The sequence below is a fragment of the Polyergus mexicanus genome, unplaced genomic scaffold, assembly GCF_030449975.1.
Source record: "Polyergus mexicanus isolate NDT 795.1 unplaced genomic scaffold, iyPolMexi1.0 SCAF_19, whole genome shotgun sequence".
NCBI classification, from domain to species: domain Eukaryota; kingdom Metazoa; phylum Arthropoda; class Insecta; order Hymenoptera; family Formicidae; genus Polyergus; species Polyergus mexicanus.
Window position 1 is genome coordinate 1,310,044 of NW_027223339.1, and position 12,295 is coordinate 1,322,338.

A 12,295-nucleotide genomic window follows, 5' to 3' on the forward strand; every position below is an offset into this window, starting at 1 on the left:
GTATATATTTATTAACTAGCATGCATCAACATTATAATATCTAAAAGAATACATGTATAGAGACACAATACATCTATGTGCTGCAATTTCAAGCAAGTGGATAAAACCTCGTTTATGCCAAGCGACATAAATCCACGGACACTTTGAGGAAACCCTCCTTTGTCCCACGGCGCATCTTCCTTATGCACCTTCTGGCGTGCAACTTCTTGTTCCCTTATATCCTGAGACACGCGCTTCTTCTTTAGTCTTAGGTCTTATAATCATTCTACAGGCTCATTTCTCTCGCGCGGTATAATGCGAAAGAAAGTTTGTTTCCGCGAGTTTGCAGTCAACACGCTACTTTGCAGTTACGTCGCTTTTTATTTGACGTCGGGTCGCTTTTGTACCGAAACAAGTTGCGGTGTGTGATTTAATTCAACGAAATACACAAAATCTCTATATCATTGACATTTCCCTAATTAAATTAATCTTAATATATGTGACTAAATAAATACAATTCATTTCATCGAAGCATACTATATTATTATAAATATATATATATACTGCCTGACAGATTTATTGTAAAGATTTTACATAATCTTGTTTATAAGGGATAATAGATTATCAAGAGAAGTTATTTAACACTTTTGGAGATCCGATTTATGCAAATTCGAAATGTGACACATGCTTTCTTTAATGTCGGCTAAAAACAAAAGTAACTCAATTTTGTTTTGCACATATATTTAATATAACGATGTATAATATATAATATATGTAAATTTTGGAACAAACGCACATATATAAAATTTTAAATTAATACTGGTTTTATCAATGAATCGCTATCGTATCTTACATATGTATGCATGTATAAGCGTAAATTGTGTATAACATTAAATGCTTTTTAAAAAATTTGAAACGCCAAAGGGACAAACCATCAGGTCGTCTGTTGCAAAAAACTTGACGGTTGCTCCGAATTACTTCCGGTCGATTAAAATCGCTCACGCGGCTGGATAGCCACATCAGACAGACGATGTGCCGTATATTAATGTGAATTTTCTTCGTGGCAAAAAATGTCGCAACGACAAGAGAGGAGGACTCTACAAAACTTTGGCTCATCGCCAAGCCTTACGTAGAACACAAGAATATATGTACTACATTGGGCTCGCATCAAACTGCATTTTCTTTTACGTATGCGCGCGACACTCGATCCCAGAAATAAAACAACCAATGTTGATGGAAGACGACCGGGATATATTCGTAATACGAGGAACAAATAGAGCAGTCTTCTTTTAGACGTAAAGCAAACACAGTCGGCAAGCACGCTTGATTTGATATCGGATGAAAAAGGAATGAGGCGCATAGCGACTATCAATCAGTGTGATCAAAAGCTCGATATTCTACATTTAAAAATAGAAAGTAATTAACTCTTTTCTCTTCTCTCTCTCTCTTTTTCTATAAACAGAAAAAAATTTATTTTGTGTATTTACATTATTGTATAAATATCGAAACAACACAAAGCCAACAAAAAAATTATTTTAGAAACATATCAATATTTGCAAATAAAAAAAACAGAGAATTACGCTTTATATGTATATATATATATTATAGAGAAGTTAAAACCTGAAAAATACAATCCATGTTTTTGAAATATACGATCAATATAAAAATTGAAAATTTGAAAAAGAATTAAACTTTGAAAAGGAAGATATTTTTACTGTGAAGTCATTTATTCTATAAGAAATGATAATCTTTGTATAAAAACATTTTCCAAAAACAATTTATTCTAGGAATTTGAAAATCTAAAAAAAAATGTTTATACCTCGGGGCGTGATTCTATTAAGAAATCCAAAAAATCCGTGAAAAAGTGTTGGTCGTAAATCGATCTTGCAAATGTAATCGAAAAAATACTTTTCTGCTCGGAAGCACATGTCTTGCGTCTTCCTTATATATATATATACATACGTATTCCTCGTTGGGGGTGTAGATTCTCGACTTTTAGAGAACCTGGTTGACCGACCTTTGCTCGCACTTTTTCGCTGAGGTCCGAGGATTTCCTACTCTCTTTGCCCACGTTTTTCTTTTTCTTTTTATTAGAATTCAGTCCTTTCGCACACCGTACCGCTTTACGAGTCGGTAAATAATTTATGAACCACGTTTTTCGCTTCGATTTCACGGCACGACGCATGCAAAGAAAAATTCGGTTCAATCTGCTGTCGCAGCCGAACTCGTTCTCTCTTCCGCTTGTTCTAATAAAATACGCGTCATTTTCAGGAAGCTTTCTACTCTTTTTCCGCAAATCGAAAAGTTCTGAACTGCTCAGATTGTTCGATGTAAATTACTTGACCCAGTGATTGCGATAAATGTATACGTTCAACTTGTAATAATTATTCTGAACGAACCAAACATAACGAGCGAGAGAAGTTAAACGATATAAACGATGTTTTTGATAATTATGATCATCAAACGGAGATTCTTATGTTCGTAAAAAATGAAATTTAATTGAATGAACGCATTTAAAAAAATTGTTTATGTCTTTGCAACTGCTGCATTGCCGTACGTTTTTCATTTATTTATATTCATTTTTGGCAAATAGATTTCTTGAATATCGATTATGTAAATGCGTGCGCGTTCTCTCTTTACAAAATTATTCAAATTATTACTAGATTTAGCAGAATGGTATAGTTATAACTATATAGCCAAAGACGTTTGATTTCGCATTCCACTTGGGCATTCATGCGCTCTCTTTTAACGGGAATATTAAATTTCGCGAGGCGCTGTTATATTGGTATTCGCAATGTCTTTTAGAATCCTTTAACATCGTAAATTTGTTTGAGACGCCGACTACGATTACTTATATCCGAGATCCCTTATATAAGTTCCTTACAATTTTTGTGAACGAACGCGATCGGAACATTGTCTATCTATGTAGCCACGCAGCTTGAGAATGTCATCACCAAGTCAAATCAATGAACCACGATTGCTGCTGGTACCGCTTCTGCTTTGTGCCGGGTTGAGAGAGCACCTAATGGGGTTTGTACGTGAGCTGAGAAAATCCATTAGGGGCGTTATTGAAAACGTCGGGAACTGTTTCCGACTATGATGTTCCGTTTTCAGCTCTCTCTCTCTCTCTCTCTCTCTCTCTCTCTCTCTCTCTCTCTCTCTCTCTCTCTCTCTCTCTCTCTCTCTCTCTCTCTCTCTCTCTCTCTCTCTCTCTTTTTCTTCCTCTCCTTTAATGTGCAGTCTTTATCTACTCCATCTGTCCTTTTTGTAAAATGTGCATGAGGTGGATTTCAAACCAAGGAACTTGAGTACGTTCTATAGTAATAAGAGATCATAATAAGCATAAATAGTTCTCTGTTTATCATACGAAAGTTGTCGCGCAAACTTGAATCGTCGCGAAAGATTCGACTTTAATCTCTCGGTATTATCTAGAGATACGCATCTATACATTTAATAATATGATTTTCATTTTTATAGAATTATTAAAAATTTGAAATTTGAAATATGTCTAATAATGTAATAATTTAAAAATTTTTTCCGATAAATTTTTGCAAAGTGCATTCAGAATTATTATAGTATTAATTTTGCTACAATATTTTATTGAAACTCAAACTCACAATTCTTGGTCTGTTTTCTAAAATACTATCAAAAGGAAAAAATGAAAATTTAAAATAATAAAATGAAAATTTTCTTTCTCTGTACATATTAAAATTAAAATCATGAAATCATGAAAAAAAGAAACACCGCAAAGAAACTAAGTCAAGCTTACTTAATTTTTACTTAAATAACGGAGACAAAAAATCAATACATATTTTTTGTGAATGGCCATTTAATTAGACGCCATATATACATGAAGCCATGGCTAAAGTTCGCTTTGAGAGAGCAGCATCAAAAGACAGGAAACCATAACGCGTCGAACTCCTTATGACGGATGCGGTTTAGCGCGGTTAAGCATGCTCTTTCTAAGGAGACCGGCGGCGACGCCGCGAGAAGTAGCTACCCACTGCAAGTTGCGGAGCTAAGTTTATATGTAGTTCAACGTTGCGACGTAGGGAGTTTTAAGGGGTGAATGTACATCTGAGACAAGATTCGGAAAGTGCGCCGTTTCAGTAAAATCCGTACGAAGCGCACCAGTTTTTAGCGAGACATATGGGTATATACACACTCACATGTGCGCGATTTTAGTACGCTCTAGTTGCCCGTTTCTTAGCACTAGATTACTCTAGCATTTATGGTTAATAGCATCCTTTGTTAGTAACATTCTCCTGTTAATCGTGCAACTTTTTGCTATCAAATCAATTTTCATGTATGAAAAAGAATACGTGAAAAACATATATAAGTGTAATATAAATAATTTTTGTAGAGTCATATTTTATTCTTTAATTTTTGTATACAAATAGAAAAGAGATTAAACGTTGATTAAATATTTTTTCAGTTTTATTTGATTTGTATAGCTTTGGCCAAGAAAAAGCTTTTAGCCAGTGTAGCTGTCTGATTTGATTTAAAATTATATTTTTTAATTACGAAGTATTATTTTTTATTATATCCTCTAAAGATTTAAAAATTTTATTTTATGCCAATATATATATATATATATATATATATATATAATTACGTATGAAAAAATATAATTAACATACAATGCAAACTTTTATTTTTATTTCTGATTTATACGACGGTATCGTTTCTTTTGTGTTAGTTCTTTCATTGATGTCGTACATTGAGTAACGATCTTAGCAGCTTGGCTATTCAAAGAATTCGTGATTAATATCCGCACAGACACTTGTTTTTCAATGCGATACAAGCAAATTATAATGAAAAAATGAAATAAAAGAGATAATATCTTCAAGAATTTCTCCATCTTCAATATCGCTTTTGAACTATTAAGATAAACGAATGAAAAAAAAGGAACTCTCGATATATATATATTCTCAAATACATTTTATTATTTTTAGTGTGTGTATCGATTTTATAATTATAATAATTATAATCGTATGTATCGCATACTTTATTTTATAAATTGTATAAATACTCACTTTGTGAAAACTGTCGCCAGTTTAATGTGTGACGAGAAGGGCGTTGAATGCAAATATAAGTAGATTTGAAATTGAGTCTACAGAATGCTCGTACATATTTACTATACATATTGTGAATTCGGTAATTTGGACATTTCTTATAATCTTTTATCGTACAGCATGCTATTTTCGTTATACCTAACAAGAAAAATTTCCATTTTTGTATCAGTGTGATTAGGATACACAGATTTTTCCCTATGTGCGTATAAAATATTTTTTTGAAAAGAATTATACGATGACGGGAAGGACATGAAATATGGTGCCGCTCAAAAGAGACGGAAATCAAAATGCTAACTTTTTCCGCAAGATGTTCTTTCAGGCTTTTTCTTTTATCTTCTTGGCTTTCCATCTTATTCAAGAGAACGAAAAGACGATAAACGAGTCGGCACGTTAATCGTCACCGATTTCAAGCTTTTCTAATCTATCGGATAACAGGAAGAATTTAAAATAATTTTTCATTCTCGATATGATTGTCGACAATACAGTATGTGTTGTCTAACATTTTTTCGCTAAACTATAAATTAATCAATTTGAAATTTTCTATTAACTTTTGTTGTCCTATGTCTATATCTATTTAATTATGATTATATCTATTTAATTAAGAAATAAATCGTATTATTAATCGTGCGATTATCATTGCTTTTCGTATGAATTAAGCCTGCATATATGATATTAAACAAAGATGAATAAACTATATTTGTCATAATTTCGCGGTGTTTTAAAATAATTAATTTTAATAAATCTACAATCGTGTTTATAATTCTCCGTGAAATATATATATATACAAGACAGCAAATATATATCTTTCTCTTTTTTTCTTTCTTGTCAATTATAATATGTCTAGATTTACGCGAAATGAGATTTATTTGATAAAATAAGAAGTCACAGAAAAACAGATTGTAATCGATTAAAAAAACATATTGTGTTTGCAATTGTTTATATTAGAAGACGCAAACATACACACTCTCTCTCTTTCTCTCTTTCATAATATGAAGATGGATTAATGTTGCGATACTTTACAATAGCTTAGAGAACTAATTTTATCGACCATGTGTTTACGCTTTATTACCTAGCTACTGCTGTTTCGTAATGCGATTTAATTTTGTCGCAATAGTTGTTCCTTTATGATTACGCGAAACATATATTGTGAAGCATATCATTTATTCTTATATATGTACATATATTTAAGAATATGAAGAACAAATGAAACGAGAATGTTATAGATCCATTTATAACAGAGCTATGTAATAGTATTTACATGGGGCATAATAAATAATAATACAAGAAAGAAAGAAATTGCGAGGAAGAAATAATTCTTTTAACTTAGATTCACACAAACAACATTTCATGAATAAATTTATTCTGATGCTATAAAGTAGACTCTAAGTTGGTGGAAAGTTTGCTATAAGTTTGATATAGCACGTAAAAATGTAAAGTAATTTTGTTTGTTTTCTTCTAAAATTTATTCCGTTTGTATATCTATACATATATCATTTTCAGTATTTCAAACAACAATACAAATTTACATGATATATTTTATGTTGCATTGTGTTCTTAAAATGGTATTTACGAAAAAAAAAATATTTCCCTTCATTTTATGTCGAGCGAAAAGAAATTACATAAAATTTTATAAACTTTTTGTTTACGTAAAATTTGTTATACTTCAACGACTCATAATAATTGTAATAGTTTCTATTTATCTGTACTGCGTCGGAATGTTCTTTAAGCAGTTTACTAGTTCAAGTAATACAGCACGTGGGAAACATTCAATGTTATGCTAAACGTTTCAACATTTTCATAGTTTAGAAAGTGAGATTAATAGGCGGCGCGTATTATCGCATTAATTTTACATTAAACAACCGTCTCGCGTTACCCAAGTGTCCTGGACATACCACAAATATATTCAAATTTCCAACGACCCGAAGTAAATGTCTGTTCATTCAAGATATTACATTTCCATCACGAATGGTTACGGAATTTGGACATCGCGTGAAATTGAAGCTCATAATTCCATGCACGCGGACTATCTAAGCTGTACATTAATGCTCACCACTTACGCTTTGATATGTTGCCGGCTTTACATGTTAATTGCGTAAACTTAGCCGCTACCAGTCGCATCATATGACAGACAATGCGAATAGATGATTTTTTTGCTGTACCACGTTATGGACAGTATCCGAGTATAATTTTTCCAACATATTCTATATTCTACATTTTATTTGTGATATGAAAAAAAATTATTGAAATATTTTGCTATAATTTTATTATTATGCGAGTAAACTCGACACGAAGATCGAGTAAATCCGAATTAATCGACGGGTTTGTATTTCCGTGGAATTATCTAGTCGGTGTCGTGAAACTGACACCCCCAATTCAGCGCACGCGCCAACTAAATTATGCATTAATTACTCAACGTGTGCATTTCTGCGTCGCTCATCGATCTCTGCAATGTAGGCTGATTGCGTGAAGTTTACATCGTTAAAATTACGTGGAACGTAATATGCACCGTTCTGCGGCAGAACCAAAAAGTACAAGTCAACTTCGTAAAGACATATTTTGAGTAGTTGAATATATTTCTTATTTTCTAATGTTGCTCAATATATAAATTGATTCTCCGTAATATTTTATCTTAGAATTATACTCTTACTTTCTACAAATTTCATCATAAGTATCATAAAAAAAATGTTATACTTTTACTAAAAATTTAATTTTAAAAGTGAAAATCTTTTATTTGTATCCAAGAAATACAAAATTATACATATATGAAAGATTTTTTCAAACTTATTAATATTCACATATAACATAATTCTTTTATGTTTTTACATCACTGGATAATTTTATATTATTTAGATATATTTTTTTTATTTTGTATTACATCTTTTAAATTTTAGTGAAATTGATCAATTATTATACTCTCTTCGTTTTCAGCAATAATCAGTTCAACTTTTAAAAACAATCTTCTATTAAATGACCAAAAAAAAAAAAAAAAAAAAAAAAAAAATATTAGAAAAAGAGGAATAAAACTGTTTCTTCTTTTTCTCTCTCTTCTAATCTTAAATTTACATAACAAAACGCATAATATAAGTAATTAAAATTTTATAATTACTTTATTTAATTAATTGCAATATATAGTCGAACAATAAATAATATCATTAATGCTATTACTGATGCCATGTTTCAGCTTGCTAATTAGTCATGTAAGGAGTTTATGTCACGTCGATCAGATGAAGTTTGAATTCTGAAATTACATTATAATACGGTATGTGTGTAACATACGCAAAGGCACTTGTAACTTTCGGCGATTTTCTGCGAAAGTTTTGCGAGAGAGCTTGTTATAATTCTATTCGGTTGTCGCATAGAACGTTATTACATGTACCCTTGATAACCTCGAAAGGTATCTATCTTACCCTTCGTCGACTCGCTAAAGTTGCTATAGGCCCACCAACAAAGTTTCACCTCGCGTATGCAAGTGTATGCACCATACTACATACATATATAGGATGTACCGAAAGCAGAGTGTATAGAGTTTGCGAAAGCCACGAGTGTTTTCATGAAGTTTCTTGTTAGCCTTTTTATAACATAAGTGCTTCAAAGTACAATATATTTCAACATAGAAGCTGGTTGAAGTTTGTGTCGCATCCGAATGAAAATTCTTGTTTTTTAAGCGATATTTATATAACTTCTTCTAAAATGAATAACAAAAAAAATAATTAAAAGAGAAAAAAGAAAACTTAAAAACAAAAATGATATATATGCATATAAATACACACACACACACACACACACACACACACACACACACACACACACACACACACACACACACACACACACACACACACACACACACAATGATACAAAATTATATTATACAAATCAATTAATGTAAATCTTGTTTAAAGATTATAATATTTTTTTCTATTTTACTGAATTCTTTTATTACTTATTCGATTCGTAGTCAGATTGTTTATTATATTTTTCGAAACAAATATTTACATTGATAAAAAATAATAATATGTAAATTAAAACTCATAAAAATTAGGAAACGAGATATGGTCTATAATCATATATAGATAATAATATATGTGACATTATTTGTTTCTCTCACATTTCGACCGATATATTCGTAATGATGTCATAAATTCGGCTATAAATATTTTCGGTGATTTATATGTGATCAGTTCTATACATGTGTGCAGTAAAATACACGACAGGAAATATATAATAAAATACATATAATATACGTAGTGTACAATTTTTCCGACGCGCCAAATATTTGTGTTTTTTTAGAATAAAAAAATTTACAATGGTAATGCTTTTTTTAAAATAAATTGGTGAACAGGATCAATTAGACAGAAACTGGTTGCACAATATAGAATTTACAGAATAACAAATGTGTCAAACCAGCCAAAAATATTGCGATGCCGCTAACTAAACTTCAATGACAGTTGGCGCAGAAAGTCACGTGTTTTTGACAGTTGTAAAGTTCTCTTATTTTCCCCTTTTTTGGTAAAATATAAAAGTTCGTCGTGAGCTTTTCCTTTAAATGAAGCCATTGGTACGGAACGAAAGTTCTTTTATAAAGATGTCGAACTGTCGATGAGTATCAAAATAATAATTTTTGTTTCTTTATTTAAATTCTTATTCTTTTATGACATAATCCTTTATGATATTTCTTTATAACATAATCCGCTTTAATATTACGTGTGTATAATCTCTGAAATCAAACATCTCTGCGGATGCAGATGGAAATAAGGATCTGTAGTATTGAATATCCATGGAAACTAGATCTGTGAGAGACCAAAGCCGCGTAGATCAAGGAATATATTAACCACTGTTCTATGAAATCAAGGATTTCCGGATGCGGAAATCTCCGCCGTAAATGGTCCATAAAATCAATCATTTCTGGAACCAGGGCATCAAAGAGCTATAGATCTAAAAATCTGCGCGCTCAAGAATCTGTGAAGTTAAAAATCCACGAAAACGAGGATTTAAGAAGCGAAGGATTTGTGCGGAACTAAGGATTTATGGAGTCATAACGATTTGGAAAAAGAATACGAGAAACTAAAAATTCGTGAAATCATTGAACCAGCTGATTAACTTTGTGTACTTACGATTTGTCATACGATCAGGCGATGTAGGTTTCAACGGGTAGGAAGGATGTGTTAAAAGCGACTGCCTCGTAAACGTTAGTGCTCCCATGAGTATTCTGGCGACTTGACTTGTAGGTATCCGAAAGTACCTACCTACTGGCGTCTGTACGGAACATGTATATAGACGCAGGCGACTGTATATATTTACACACAATCGGCGGCATTTCCTCTCCCGATTGCAGCATCTATTCCAGAGGTAATCAGGTTACAGGAAGGAAACGGGCAATGTGCGTTCCGCCAGATACTTTCGCCTCTAACTACGATATACTGCGCAAATCGCCGTTATTAACGGCACTATTTAAGGCACTGTATCACTAAACAATTTAGCTAATTGTCGAAGAATATAATGGTTGACTGCGTGTTAGATCTGCGTGTAGTGTTTCGTTGTGATTATTTTAAGTATGTTTTTTTTAATATACTTGAATTAATTATGATTCATATATATTTATTATAAAAACCGTTTATATTTTGAACGTGAATTTTGAATTATAAAACCTCGACATTAAATACATCATCTCAGTTTCTATTTGTTCATTATTTAAATTTTATTTATCTCATAATTTAATACGATTTTTGAATAAAGTTTCCACATTACTGTCAAATTGTGTTTGACATATGTATTATACAATATAATATTACAATTACAGAGATATGTGTAATTTTCATTATTAATTAACTGGCCGTATCTACGGATGTATCGGCATCATCGTAACCCAACTCATACACTCGCCTTTTTCAACTATCGGAAAGTTTATTTTGAAGTTTACTATTACTTTAGGGCTTCTTCTCGCCGAACTTATGTTTTATCGGCACGTCCTTTTTGGTCTTGCTTCCGGCGTTCTTTATTTCCCGGGCGACCTTTTTCCGCCAGTGCACTTTTCAAAGACTCTTAATGTAACGTGACGAGGTTATCCAATCTTCTCGCAAGGACGTACTAACAAAATAAAACTGCAACGAATCACTTAATTCGCAACGCGTACAATGTTACCCATCATGCGCGGTCGATCTCGTACATCCGCTGTAAGAACTTTCCTTCCGGCAAATATCTGTTTTCCAATTGCAGTCTCGCGAGATTTACAAAATAAATGGTGTACAAAGCGGAAGTGAAACGGCTCTTTTTTCTTGATTCTCCGCGAAACAGATTCCAGGTTAATTTTAAGTTTTTGCACTAGTCAGTACGATGCGACTAGCATTACCGGCGTTGAAATTTCCGACGTTCACGGTAAACGTTAGAAACGACGTAAAAAAGAAAGAGGAAGGAAGAGCGCATATTTGGTTTCACTTTAGTCGTGGCGGCTTAAAGGGTTAAGACCGATTTGCTAGCGAGAAAAACTTTGCTCACTTATCCTTGAAAAAAGATACGAACAGAACAAACTAGTGGAAAATGAAATGGTTCTTTGTGGTTCCTAAAGATAAGCTGAGTAAGTTTTTCTAGTCATTGTGCTGAGAATGCGGAATGCAACACATTTGCAGTAATTTTTTAAAGATGAGAGAAATATTTTTACTTGTTAAAAAAAGAGAAAAAATCGTACTTCAAATGGGAAATTAGAAAAAGAATAATTTATTTTATTTAGACATATTTGTTTATTTCAGGATTGTGCAGTTTAAATTTATTGACATTAATAAAAATGTATTAAAAAATAAAAATAAAAACTTAATTAATTAGCTTTACATAAGAATCCAAAAACATTAACTTTGCAATTAATAATTTGCAAAATAAAGTATCGTTTTCACACACAATAGATGAAAGAGGGCATTAAATTAAATTTACTTCTTTCAAGACATAACACTCACCATAAAGCTCACCATGTTGCATTTGTATCTTTCGCTCGCGAGTTATAATCGAATTTTATCGGTAACAGCGTGCCATTGAGTTTGGTTAAAGAGGTACGAATTTACAGTAAATCCAGAATGGAGGAAACGAGCAGGAGGGAGAGAAGGGGCGAAATATCGGATGACTTTAAAACCCGGAATATTGATTCCCGCGGCTGTACATCGAGTAAGCGCATCTCGTTTCCGAATCTTTGACACGTTTTGACGCTCGTTCGCGCGCTCTCTCGATACTGTCAGCGCGCGGATCTTCTTTTG

The 12,295-nt window shown here is 32.3% G+C and overlaps 1 protein-coding gene across 6 annotated transcripts in view; it reads left to right on the forward strand.

Moving 5' to 3' along the window:
- LOC138941621 (uncharacterized) overlaps positions 1-12,295 on the forward strand; it is a 255,219-nt gene that overhangs the window by 137,387 nt on the left and 105,537 nt on the right. The window lies entirely within an intron of this gene.